The sequence below is a fragment of the Lissotriton helveticus genome, chromosome 7 (genome assembly GCF_964261635.1).
Source record: "Lissotriton helveticus chromosome 7, aLisHel1.1, whole genome shotgun sequence".
Taxonomy (NCBI): domain Eukaryota; kingdom Metazoa; phylum Chordata; class Amphibia; order Caudata; family Salamandridae; genus Lissotriton; species Lissotriton helveticus.
This window is the reverse complement of record NC_136068.1, coordinates 1,886,637,910-1,886,649,966: the sequence shown is the minus strand read 5'-3', so window position 1 is coordinate 1,886,649,966 and position 12,057 is coordinate 1,886,637,910.

Genomic DNA, 12,057 nt, shown 5'->3' with positions numbered 1-12,057 from the left:
GTTTAGTTTTTAGGCAGAACATTCCTAGCAAGGGGGCATGTTATGGAATTAGGATGTATATGTTGTCTGAGAGTAGGCCAGGATATGTCTATAATTTCCGGGTGTACACTGGTAGGGATTCCACTATTGACCACCCAGGTTGTCCGTGCACTTTTGGAGTTTCTGCGAAAATTGTGTGGGATCTTGCTAGATGACTGTTTAACAGAAGCCACCATTTGTATCTTGATACAGCTGACCGCCTTCCTCGAGACGAATGGATCCCTCGACCCCTCGCAGTCCGGCTTCAGAGCCAACCACAGCACCGATACCGCTCTCATCGCAGCCACCGACGACATCCGGACCCTGCTCGACAAGGGGGAAACAGTGGCCCTCATCCTCCTGGACCTCTCCGCTGCGTTCGACATGGTCTGCCACCGCACCCTAGTCCAGTGCCTCAGCAACATCGGTATCCAAGAGAAGGCACTGGAGTGGATCATCTCGTTCCTCGCCGGAAGAACACAAAGAGTCCGCCTCCCCCCGTTTCGCTCCGAGGCCACCGAAGTCATCTGCGGCGTCCCGCAAGGATCTTCACTCAGCCCCACCCTCTTCAACATCTACATGAAACCTCTCGCAGCCATCGCACGCCAGCACAACCTCAACATCATCTCTGACGCCGACGACACCCAGCTGATCCTCTCCCTCACCAGAGACCCTGACACCGCCAGAACCTGCCTACACGAAGGGATGAAAGACGTCGCCGAGTGGATGAGGGACATCCGCCTGAAACTGAACTCGGACAAGACGGAAGTCCTCATCCTGGGATCTTCGCCCTCCGCCTGGGACGACTCCTGGTGGCCCCCAGCCCTGGGCACCGCACCCAAGCCAACCGACCACGCACGCAACCTTCGCTTCATCCTGGACCCCTCCCTCTCGATGACCAGACAAGTCAACGCCGTCTCCTCATCGTGCTTCAACACCCTGCGTATGCTTCGCAAGATCTTCCGCAGGATCTCGACCGAGACCAGGAAGACTGTCACCCAGGCACTCGTCACCAGCCGATTGGACTACGGAAACGCCCTCTACGCTGGAACCACAGCCAAGCTACAGAAAAGACTCCAGCATACAGCCAGGTTCTGAAACTGGGATGGTGCAATGAGCTAAAAAACGGTGTTGGATCTAGCCCTGATCTCTTGACTGGGTGAGAGTACTCTGCTTAATTCAGAGACTCTGTCCATCACCACCCCTTGTTGTAAATAATTTTGTCCACCCTAAGCGTGGAAGGGTATACTCAGATGTGAGTCCCTTGCTCATTGCACCATCAGGATTCAAGCAAGCCGGGCCGAAGACGCCTGAAATGGCAGAAACTGGTCCCCGGGAGCTTGTTTCCTTCCCAGTGTAAGAATTGGCTTTTGTAGTCTGGTCTGCCCTGTTCCCATGATGCACTGGGCCAGGGACAGACTAATTTGCATACAGCCAGGTTCTGAAACTGGGATGGTGCAATGAGCTAAAAAACGGTGTTGGATCTAGCCCTGATCTCTTGACTGGGTGAGAGTACTCTGCTTAATTCAGAGACTCTGTCCATCACCACCCCTTGTTGTAAATAATTTTGTCCACCCTAAGCGTGGAAGGGTATACTCAGATGTGAGTCCCTTGCTCATTGCACCATCAGGATTCAAGCAAGCCGGGCCGAAGACGCCTGAAATGGCAGAAACCGGTCCCCGGGAGCTTGTTTCCTTCCCAGTGTAAGAATTGGCTTTTGTAGTCTGGTCTGCCCTGTTCCCATGATGCACTGGGCCAGGGACAGACTAATTTGCATACAGCCAGGTTCTGAAACTGGGATGGTGCAATGAGCTAAAAAACGGTGTTGGATCTAGCCCTGATCTCTTGACTGGGTGAGAGTACTCTGCTTAATTCAGAGACTCTGTCCATCACCACCCCTTGTTGTAAATAATTTTGTCCACCCTAAGCATGGAAGGGTATACTCAGATGTGAGTCCCTTGCTCATTGCACCATCAGGATTCAAGCAAGCCGGGCCGAAGACGCCTGAAATGGCAGAAACCGGTCCCCGGGAGCTTGTTTCCTTCCCAGTGTAAGAATTGGCTTTTGTAGTCTGGTCTGCCCTGTTCCCATGATGCACTGGGCCAGGGACAGACTAATTTGCATACAGCCAGGTTCTGAAACTGGGATGGTGCAATGAGCTAAAAAACGGTGTTGGATCTAGCCCTGATCTCTTGACTGGGTGAGAGTACTCTGCTTAATTCAGAGACTCTGTCCATCACCACCCCTTGTTGTAAATAATTTTGTCCACCCTAAGCGTGGAAGGGTATACTCAGATGTGAGTCCCTTGCTCATTGCACCATCAGGATTCAAGCAAGCCGGGCCGAAGACGCCTGAAATGGCAGAAACCGGTCCCCGGGAGCTTGTTTCCTTCCCAGTGTAAGAATTGGCTTTTGTAGTCTGGTCTGCCCTGTTCCCATGATGCACTGGGCCAGGGACAGACTAATTTGCATACAGCCAGGTTCTGAAACTGGGATGGTGCAATGAGCTAAAAAACGGTGTTGGATCTAGCCCTGATCTCTTGACTGGGTGAGAGTACTCTGCTTAATTCAGAGACTCTGTCCATCACCACCCCTTGTTGTAAATAATTTTGTCCACCCTAAGCGTGGAAGGGTATACTCAGATGTGAGTCCCTTGCTCATTGCACCATCAGGATTCAAGCAAGCCGGGCCGAAGACGCCTGAAATGGCAGAAACCGGTCCCCGGGAGCTTGTTTCCTTCCCAGTGTAAGAATTGGCTTTTGTAGTCTGGTCTGCCCTGTTCCCATGATGCACTGGGCCAGGGACAGACTAATTTGCATACAGCCAGGTTCTGAAACTGGGATGGTGCAATGAGCTAAAAAACGGTGTTGGATCTAGCCCTGATCTCTTGACTGGGTGAGAGTACTCTGCTTAATTCAGAGACTCTGTCCATCACCACCCCTTGTTGTAAATAATTTTGTCCACCCTAAGCGTGGAAGGGTATACTCAGATGTGAGTCCCTTGCTCATTGCACCATCAGGATTCAAGCAAGCCGGGCCGAAGACGCCTGAAATGGCAGAAACCGGTCCCCGGGAGCTTGTTTCCTTCCCAGTGTAAGAATTGGCTTTTGTAGTCTGGTCTGCCCTGTTCCCATGATGCACTGGGCCAGGGGCAGACTAATTTGCATACAGCCAGGTTCTGAAACTGGGATGGTGCAATGAGCTAAAAAACGGTGTTGGATCTAGCCCTGATCTCTTGACTGGGTGAGAGTACTCTGCTTAATTCAGAGACTCTGTCCATCACCACCCCTTGTTGTAAATAATTTTGTCCACCCTAAGCGTGGAAGGGTATACTCAGATGTGAGTCCCTTGCTCATTGCACCATCAGGATTCAAGCAAGCCGGGCCGAAGACGCCTGAAATGGCAGAAACCGGTCCCCGGGAGCTTGTTTCCTTCCCAGTGTAAGAATTGGCTTTTGTAGTCTGGTCTGCCCTGTTCCCATGATGCACTGGGCCAGGGACAGACTAATTTGCATACAGCCAGGTTCTGAAACTGGGATGGTGCAATGAGCTAAAAAACGGTGTTGGATCTAGCCCTGATCTCTTGACTGGGTGAGAGTACTCTGCTTAATTCAGAGACTCTGTCCATCACCACCCCTTGTTGTAAATAATTTTGTCCACCCTAAGCGTGGAAGGGTATACTCAGATGTGAGTCCCTTGCTCATTGCACCATCAGGATTCAAGCAAGCCGGGCCGAAGACGCCTGAAATGGCAGAAACCGGTCCCCGGGAGCTTGTTTCCTTCCCAGTGTAAGAATTGGCTTTTGTAGTCTGGTCTGCCCTGTTCCCATGATGCACTGGGCCAGGGACAGACTAATTTGCATACAGCCAGGTTCTGAAACTGGGATGGTGCAATGAGCTAAAAAACGGTGTTGGATCTAGCCCTGATCTCTTGACTGGGTGAGAGTACTCTGCCTAATTCAGAGACTCTGTCCATCACCACCCCTTGTTGTAAATAATTTTGTCCACCCTAAGCGTGGAAGGGTATACTCAGATGTGAGTCCTTTGCTCATTGCACCATCAGGATTCAAGCAAGCCGGGCCGAAGACGCCTGAAATGGCAGAAACCGGTCCCCGGGAGCTTGTTTCCTTCCCAGTGTAAGAATTGGCTTTTGTAGTCTGGTCTGCCCTGTTCCCATGATGCACTGGGCCAGGGACAGACTAATTTGCATACAGCCAGGTTCTGAAACTGGGATGGTGCAATGAGCTAAAAAACGGTGTTGGATCTAGCCCTGATCTCTTGACTGGGTGAGAGTACTCTGCTTAATTCAGAGACTCTGTCCATCACCACCCCTTGTTGTAAATAATTTTGTCCACCCTAAGCGTGGAAGGGTATACTCAGATGTGAGTCCCTTGCTCATTGCACCATCAGGATTCAAGCAAGCCGGGCCGAAGACGCCTGAAATGGCAGAAACCGGTCCCCGGGAGCTTGTTTCCTTCCCAGTGTAAGAATTGGCTTTTGTAGTCTGGTCTGCCCTGTTCCCATGATGCACTGGGCCAGGGACAGACTAATTTGCATACAGCCAGGTTCTGAAACTGGGATGGTGCAATGAGCTAAAAAACGGTGTTGGATCTAGCCCTGATCTCTTGACTGGGTGAGAGTACTCTGCTTAATTCAGAGACTCTGTCCATCACCACCCCTTGTTGTAAATAATTTTGTCCACCCTAAGCGTGGAAGGGTATACTCAGATGTGAGTCCCTTGCTCATTGCACCATCAGGATTCAAGCAAGCCGGGCCGAAGACGCCTGAAATGGCAGAAACCGGTCCCCGGGAGCTTGTTTCCTTCCCAGTGTAAGAATTGGCTTTTGTAGTCTGGTCTGCCCTGTTCCCATGATGCACTGGGCCAGGGACAGACTAATTTGCATACAGCCAGGTTCTGAAACTGGGATGGTGCAATGAGCTAAAAAACGGTGTTGGATCTAGCCCTGATCTCTTGACTGGGTGAGAGTACTCTGCTTAATTCAGAGACTCTGTCCATCACCACCCCTTGTTGTAAATAATTTTGTCCACCCTAAGCGTGGAAGGGTATACTCAAATGTGAGTCCCTTGCTCATTGCACCATCAGGATTCAAGCAAGCCGGGCCGAAGACGCCTGAAATGGCAGAAACCGGTCCCCGGGAGCTTGTTTCCTTCCCAGTGTAAGAATTGGCTTTTGTAGTCTGGTCTGCCCTGTTCCCATGATGCACTGGGCCAGGGACAGACTAATTTACATACAGCCAGGTTCTGAAACTGGGATGGTGCAATGAGCTAAAAAACGGTGTTGGATCTAGCCCTGATCTCTTGACTGGGTGAGAGTACTCTGCTTAATTCAGAGACTCTGTCCATCACCACCCCTTGTTGTAAATAATTTTGTCCACCCTAAGCGTGGAAGGGTATACTCAGATGTGAGTCCCTTGCTCATTGCACCATCAGGATTCAAGCAAGCCGGGCCGAAGACGCCTGAAATGGCAGAAACCGGTCCCCGGGAGCTTGTTTCCTTCCCAGTGTAAGAATTGGCTTTTGTAGTCTGGTCTGCCCTGTTCCCATGATGCACTGGGCCAGGGACAGACTAATTTGCATACAGCCAGGTTCTGAAACTGGGATGGTGCAATGAGCTAAAAAACGGTGTTGGATCTAGCCCTGATCTCTTGACTGGGTGAGAGTACTCTGCTTAATTCAGAGACTCTGTCCATCACCACCCCTTGTAAATAATTTTGTCCACCCTAAGCGTGGAAGGGTATACTCAGATGTGAGTCCCTTGCTCATTGCACCATCAGGATTCAAGCAAGCCGGGCCGAAGACGCCTGAAATGGCAGAAACCGGTCCCCGGGAGCTTGTTTCCTTCCCAGTGTAAGAATTGGCTTTTGTAGTCTGGTCTGCCCTGTTCCCATGATGCACTGGGCCAGGGACAGACTAATTTGCATACAGCCAGGTTCTGAAACTGGGATGGTGCAATGAGCTAAAAAACGGTGTTGGATCTAGCCCTGATCTCTTGACTGGGTGAGAGTACTCTGCTTAATTCAGAGACTCTGTCCATCACCACCCCTTGTTGTAAATAATTTTGTCCACCCTAAGCGTGGAAGGGTATACTCAGATGTGAGTCCCTTGCTCATTGCACCATCAGGATTCAAGCAAGCCGGGCCGAAGACGCCTGAAATGGCAGAAACCGGTCCCCGGGAGCTTGTTTCCTTCCCAGTGTAAGAATTGGCTTTTGTAGTCTGGTCTGCCCTGTTCCCATGATGCACTGGGCCAGGGACAGACTAATTTGCATACAGCCAGGTTCTGAAACTGGGATGGTGCAATGAGCTAAAAAACGGTGTTGGATCTAGCCCTGATCTCTTGACTGGGTGAGAGTACTCTGCTTAATTCAGAGACTCTGTCCATCACCACCCCTTGTTGTAAATAATTTTGGCCCCCAGCCCTGGGCACCGCACCCAAGCCAACCGACCACGCACGCAACCTGGGCTTCATCCTGGACCCCTCCCTCTCGATGACCAGACAAGTCAACGCCGTCTCCTCATCGTGCTTCAACAACCTGCGTATGCTTCGCAAGATCTTCCGCAGGATCCCGACCGAGACCAGGAAGACTGTCACCCAGGCACTCGTCACCAGCCGATTGGACTACGGAAACGCCCTCTACGCTGGAACCACAGCCAAGCTACAGAAAAGACTCCAGCGCATCCAGAACGCCTCCGCCCGACTCATCCTCGATGTCCCCCGACGCAGCCACATCTCCAGCCACCTGAGGAACCTGCACTGGCTCCCCGTCGACAAGAGGATCACGTTCCGGCTCCTCACCCACGCACACAAGTCTCTCCACGACCTGGGCCCAAGTACCTCAACGACCGCCTGACCTTCTACACGCCCACCCGCCAGCTACGGTCCACCAGCCTCCCCCTTGCAGCCGTACCACGCATCCGAAGAGCCACCGTCGGAGGAAGATCCTTCTCTAACCTGGCTGCCAAGACTTGGAACTCCCTCCCCATCCATCTTCGGCTGACCCAGGACCATCTCGCCTTCAGGAAACAACTCAAGACCTGGCTGTTCGAGCAGTAGCATACCCCTCCCCCCTAGCTCCTTGAGACCCTCCCGGGTGAGTAGTGCGCTTTACAAATGGCATTATTGATTGATTGATTGAACACTGCTGTGCAATTGTTTAAGAAATTGTTCAAAGTGGACACTTTTGCTTGTGGTACAATCCTCTCTAACCGTAAAGGTTACCCAAAAGAGCTTGTTTGCAAAAAGCTTCAGAGGGGACAGTGCAGTGCCTTGCATAGTGAGGAACTGCTAGCTGTGAAATTTGTGGACAGGAGGGATGTGTACGTGCTGACACCCATCATGATGAGAGTACTTCACCTGTGACTGTTTGGGATCAGGCTGCTTAAGTGTGTAAACCTGTGTGCTTTGTAGTCTACACTAAGCACACGGGTGGTGTAGATAGAGTAGATCAGAGGTTGGAACCTTACACTGCTATTCGGAAGGCTTACATTTGGTATAAGAAGTTGGCCATCTATCACTTCAATTTAGCAACTATCAATGTTTTTGTAGTCTACAAGGAGTGTTCTTCTGCATCAAAGATGACATTTGTTCAGTTTCAGGAGTCTGTGATAGGCACCCTTGTTGTTGTGGAACAGGCACGTGTTCCTAGAGTTGGAGTGGTGGAGTTTGTGGCTAGATTGAAAGATCACCACTTTCCTGGTGTCATTCCTCCCACGTCCCCAAAAAATAATCCCTGTAAGAGATGTAGAGTCTGCTTGCGAAGAGGTGTGCGGAAGGAGAGTCGTATGCACTGTGCCGATTGTCCTTCTAATCTTGGGCTGTGTCTTGCCCACATGTTTCAGATTGTATTACACTCAAAAGAGTTGTTGGGAGCAAATGTGAGTATAATGTTGTACAGCGCCAAGAAACCTAATGGTGTTAGCCGCGCTCAACAAATTCTTTTCAAATCAAAATCAAATGTCTGGTCTGTATGATTTTATATAGTTGTTCAGTTTCACGTTTGGTAATAGAAAGATATTTTTAGTTATTGCTGTTGTTTTTGTAGTTATAGTTTTGTATCTAGTTGCAATTGGTTTGTGTTTTCTTATTTAAAAAAATATTTATGACAGTGTGAGTGAACTGGTGCTTGGCTGGTGCTGTGCATGGATTGTCGCTAGGCTGGCGGTGTGTGTGGATTGGCGCTTGGCTGGCAGTGTGCGTGGACTGGCGATTAGCTGGTGGTGTGCATAGGTTGGTGCTTGGCTGGCGATGTGCGTGATTGACGCTTGGCAAGCAGTGTGCGTGGACTGGTGCTTGGCTGGCGGTGTGTGTGGACTGGCGCTTGGCTGACGGTGAGTGGACTGGCCCTTGGCTGGAGGTGTGCATGTATTGGTGTTTGGCTGGCGGTGTGCGTCAACTGGTGCTTGGCTAGTGGTGTGCGTGGAACAGCGCTTGGTTGACGGTGTGCGTGGACTGGCACTTGGCTGGCGGTGTGCATGGACGGGCTCTTGGCTGGCAGTAGGTGAGTAGTGTGTTGCTGCTGGTCACTAAACACACTGCTAGCTGAATGATACTCCACGTAATCCATTAGCTGGTGTGGTTGCTGTTCAGGAATGTGGGCATGTGAAAGTGATGGGCCCTTGAATGGGGCTGTCTACTGTTGTGAGTGCTGTAATGTGCTGGGCCCACGGCTGGCGGTGTGAAAGGTTTTGTTTGTGTCATACGTATGAAAGATATATGAAAGGCCTGAAAAGCGGTTGGTGCCTTGTCGTGGCTTTATAGCTCACGAGCTGTGAGTCAATGGTTCAGTTTCTCGTCCTTTCAAGTATTAATAGTGCACTTATCTTTTGGGAAATCTCTTGTTAATTAAATGTCATATAATGAACCATCACTTGCCCATGCGCCAAATCAAACCAGTATGTGTGTGTGCTTGAAGAATAGATGGCTGTGTCTTTTTAGTCTCTCTGCCAAGGAGTACATTCCATCTAAGAATAACCTACCAACTGTAGATATTGTCGTAAACTTAACACCCATGGAAGTACGTGGTGATGTCTCTCTTGTGGATCTCAACAAGTTATCTTACCCACAATGTGCTGTAGACCTCAAAATGAGTCTGTCACATTTTACATGCATTATTGTGCCAAAATGTTCACGCTGTAGAAAGAAAGAACAAATTTCCTACCCCCGCCTTTCTCCAAGTATCCCAATAGAAATGGTACCTCACTTGCGTGGGTGGGTCAAGAACCCATGACAGGCAAGGGCCCAAAACCTACTGAGGCGACATAAAAATTGCCTATCACAAAACAACCTGGTTTTGCAAGGGTGGTCACCTGGGTTTTTGGCCCGTGCTCGGCGGCCAGCTAAGGAAACCTACCAAAGCCACACATTTTTAAGAACTAGACGCCTGGGGAATTCCAGGGAGGTATGGCTTGCGTGGATCCCCCAACATTTTCTAACCCAGAATCCCCTGCAAAATTCAAATTTAGCTGAAAAAAATCACTTTTTCCACACATTTTTGTGTGGGAAAGTTGTGGCATCACTGGGCTGACACAAATTTCCTACCACCCAGCATTCCCCATGGTCTCCCGATATAAATGGTGCCTCAATTGTGTGCGAAAGTAAATGTAAATGTGGGTGTACTTGTAAAGCGCACTGCGACTCCATGGAGTATCCTGGCGCTGAAGACCGCTGGAGAACCCGTCCTGGTTTTCCCTGTGAGATGGTCCCTTTCTGGGTATCTCCAAGGTGAAACCAGGCATCCCCAGCATCTGTGGGGGGCCGTTGTAGAGATGAGGCAAGCTTAATGCCCAGAGTTGTCGAGTGTGTTCCCTGGTTAGAGTAGGCACCGAGGCGAGAATTATTGAGTCCGTTTTGACCCTGGTCCATGACCCTGCCGCGTCGGGAATTGAACCCTTGTCCTGGGCCATTCTCTGCTTACGGGTCTGCCGCCTCTAACCAGTGAGCCACACCACTCCACTGTGTGGAAGACCCAAGTACCCGCGACAGGCAAGTTCCCAAAATCTATTGAGGCGACATCAAAATTGCCTATCACAAAACAACCTGGTTTTGCAAGAGGGGTCACCTGAGTTTTTTTTGGCCCTGTGCTCGGCGGCCAGCTAGGGAAACCTACCAAACCCACATATTTCTAAAAACTAGACACCTGGGGCATTCCAGGGAGGGATCCCCAAAAGGATTCCTACCCAAAATCCCCTGCAATCCTCAAAATTAGCTGAAAAAAATCACTTTTCCCACACATTTTTGTGTGGGAAAGTTGTGGCATCACCGGGCTGACAAAAATGTCCTACCACTCGGCGTGCCCCCGGGTCTAGGTTTCAAAAACGAAAACTAGGCACTTTGCAAAAAAAGCGTAATTTTTGACTCTGAAAATGTGGTGTGTAAGCATGGGCGTAAAATCCGCTCCGCTCGCGGATTTTTCGGATTTTCGGCAAATCCGCAATCCGCGAACGCTCGCGAATTTGTCGAAAATCCGTGAATCCGCTCGCGGCGGATTTTTTGCTTGGTTGCGGCGCGCGGCGTGGTGCACGGCGTTCACTTTCTGTCATTTTAGCGTTTGCCGAGTTGTTTTTCTTTGCGAGTGACGCGCCATTTTAGATCTTGCTGCGTGTTCCCGCGGGAGTTTGTCGCCCGCGAATACGTACTCGCGGCTTGCCACCTTGCACAGCACACCTCGCGAGAGTTCGCAATTGCGAACATGTAGTTGCGGCGGAAAGGAACAATCTCGCACTTGCGAAATAGAGATTTTGCAATTTCGCACAAGAAAATCACCAGCAAACAGGATAAACCTTCAGAAAATTATGATTTTTATCAGAATCACTCCTCAGGTTGACATTTGCATGGCCTTTTTTTTTGCAAGGAGTCCATTTTGGGGGGGGGGGGAGGAAGGAAGTGCCCCACAGTCTCCAACTTCCTGTTCCTGTCCAGCAGGCTCCTCCCAGTGCTTTGTCCATCTCCTGGTCACTTTCATTTGGATCTGGAGCTGGAAGGATTACTTTTTGTGGGTGCTGCTGGATATTTGGATTTGAGGCCTTTTTGACTGTCTTTGGATCACTTTTGGATTAGAAATCAACTTTCACAAGTAAGTTTGTTTGGGGCATTACAGTTGCTGCAAGTACAATTTTGGAACTTTTTCAGAAAATTAAATAAATTATATTGTGGGTAGCCACAGTATCCAGTAGGACCAGGGTTGGTTATGGGTGCATGATACAACTGTTTTGTTGAATTTAAACACCATTGAGGCCATGGATGGGCTGGGATTGTGCAGATTTTATTGTTTTTTGTCGTTTTTTTGGGCCTGCTGGTGTGGCCCTTTGCCCAGGGGTGGTGAGTGTTGCATGGGCCTAGTCTTTCTGTGGGGTGTCTTCTTGAATTTAAACATAATTGAGGCCATGGATGGGCTGGGATTGTGCTTATTTTATTGTTTTTTGTCGTTTTTGGGGGGCTGCTGGTGTGGCCTTTTGCTTGCCCAGGGGTGGTGGTGGTGCATGGACTGAGTGTGCCTGTGGTGTTGTCTCACTCTCTTTGATGTAAACATCATGGATGGCATTGGATTGTGGTGATTTCTGGCTGTTTTTCTGTTTTTTGGGGGTGTACTGTTGATGTGGTCTGGCCATGTGGGTGGTGGTGGTGGCCATCTTGAGTGCTGGCTGGTACAGGCAACATGTGCTTGGGGTGTAAGGGGGCCATTTTGAGGAGAGGCAGTGTCTGAGGCCTGCACTTATTTTGCCTACTTTTCATCCCTTATGCCCAGGGGTAGTGAGTGTTGCATGGGCCTAGTGTTTCTGAGGGGTGTCTTCTTGAATTTAAACACCATTGAGGCCATGGATGGGCTGGGATTGTGCAGATTTTATTGTTTTTTGTCGTTTTTTTGGGCCTGCTGGTGTGGCCCTTTGCCCAGGGGTGGTGAGTGTTGCATGGGCCTAGTCTTTCTGTGGGGTGTCTTCTTGAATTTAAACACCATTGAGGCCATGGATGGGCTGGGATTGTGCAGATTTTATTGTTTTTTGTCGTTTTTTTGGGCCTGCTGGTG